Genomic DNA, 2508 nt, shown 5'->3' with positions numbered 1-2508 from the left:
TTTTTTTAATACTGCTTTTATTTTTAAAAATTAATTTTTTTAGTATCAGTAAAATAGAAAAATTAGTTTCCTCCTTGTATACTTAGAGCCCATTGTATTTTGACGTAGTTTTGAATAGTATTTAATTTTCTTTTTGGTGTTATTACTATGATCAAAGGGATTAGAGTGAAAAAAAAAAAGTATATCCTAAATCAAAATTTTAACATTTTTACTAACCGTAGATAATTAAAGTAGACTTAGAAAAGTAAAGCTTTAATTATATTTATATCTTACATACTTAGCATAAATATTAACAATTTTGTTAATAAATGATTTAATATTTAATTTTTACATAAACCTATTAATAAGGTAAAATTGTTACCTTTTCTAAGTCCACTTTAGTTATCTCCACCAAAAATTCTTGAGTTGGATTTCTGTTAATATAGATGGAATCAAACAATCAATAAATTATGCGGCACTAAATTCTGAATGCTGATAATCTATGGAGGTATCTTTAATTGTTCATTCCCTAATTGATGTAACATAAAACGACAAGTATAATAGTGTTCCAGTAAATTAATTCATTCAAATAGATCTCAATTGCTTTCTATACCTCTTATTAGCAGTGCCAAGAAAATATTAATTTAAAGTACAATGGAATTACGTGAGATTAATGTTCACGTTTGTCGTTGATAATGAATCTAAGTATAAAATCCTGTATGTCATTTTCAGTCTATCTCTATTTAACAATAAAGTAAGACACTTGCAATTCATCGTATATATATTGACTTCGTAGCATTAGCTTTTTTATTTATAAATTTAAATCTAAAATGTATTTTAAGANTAATATATATAAAGTAATTTTTTTTTATTTATAAGACTAAGACAGTATAACAATTGAAATATTCTTTTTACTCTATTTCTCTCTCCAACTTTACATTCTCTCTCTAACTCTACTTTTCTTTAACACAAAGTCTTGAACCGTTTTTACATTTGTACTATTTAAAGATCTTTTGAATTAATCTTCGCATTTCTAATGACTTAAGAAACTGTATGTTTCGTTATTATTATTCCACACAAAAGAAATGTTATACATATATATATATATATGGACTCATTGATGAATTAAAAGGGTAAGCATGAATATACATGATTATGATGTGCATATCAATCGGTTGATGCAATATTCAATGATGTTATAACTAAAAATTGAGAGAGTTCTACTTAGATCGTAAACCCTGTAATCTATAGAATGTAGCATGCTTTTCAAGTTTTTGTTACTATCAGTCTTATGATTTACATTATACAATAATAGTGATTAATTAATATTTAATTTTTTAAACAATATTTAATTATATAAAATCGATGTGCTGTAATATTTTTTGTCTAATATATGTGTAATATAATATCAATCATACAAAAAAATACAATATATGCCAGCTTTAAGTAAATATATATAGGGATCACAATAAATTTCTTCGTTCCATTACTATTGATAAATAAAAATTAACTTTTTATAAAATAAAGAATAAATTATTTTTTATAACATGTCTTATTATGATTATATGAAATATTAAAATAAGTTGGTCTATTATGATTAATTTTAACTTTTAATTTAATCTAAATTTTGGATTCAATTGCTAAAAAAATAATTCATGTCATAAGCTTAATATTACAGTTTGAATGTCTATATTTAAGCAAATTAGGTTTTCTTTGTAGTAAGACAAGTTTCTGCTTTTTAATTTTTCCAATATTTGATCACTTTAGAACATTGAAGGGTACTATTAAAAAAATAAGGAAGAAACGAAAGTGAATATAACAATGAGTTATAGAATTGAACAGCTAAAGAATAACATGATATAATACATAAACAACATAGAAGAGTACTAATAATTTTTTTTAATGGGCCAACTGCTATTTTGGAGCCGATAAATTTTTATTGGGCCATAGTGCCGATTGGTTTCTAAACAAGCCTTCCTTAAATTTGTCACTATCTGTGCAAAAAAAAATTGTTTTTGGACTGATTTATCTTTTTATTTATTTTATTTTATAAGAAGTAAACACTTAAATAAAATAAAATAACTAAAAAAAATTTGAATTTTGAAAAATAAAATAAATATATATATATATACATATATATATTAATAATTATTTTTTATTTACAAATAATTTTATATATATATATATATATACCATTATTTGATGAGCCAGTAGAATTCAACTAAATTTAGTATGTAAAAACACGATTGCATAGTCCTCCTCTAGGAGAGCCTACTTATTGCTTTTGGTGTGATGGGAATCACATAATTAATCGAAGGAAAATTGAAAAATTGGTATTAATTCATATTCAGATACTTGTAAAAGTTAACATTAGACATTAGTAATCAAAGAATGAAATGTTACCATTTACAAAATCGCCGATATATTAACTTTTTTATTATATTTTTTTATTAAACTGTCTCAAAAATAAATTTAATAAGATATATCAAGAAGAAAGTACATAAAATTTATAATTTTATATCATTATTA

This window comes from Arachis ipaensis, chromosome B09 (genome assembly GCF_000816755.2).
Source record: "Arachis ipaensis cultivar K30076 chromosome B09, Araip1.1, whole genome shotgun sequence".
Taxonomy (NCBI): domain Eukaryota; kingdom Viridiplantae; phylum Streptophyta; class Magnoliopsida; order Fabales; family Fabaceae; genus Arachis; species Arachis ipaensis.
The sequence above is the reverse complement of the archived record's forward strand: the minus strand, read 5'-3'. Positions refer to the sequence as shown.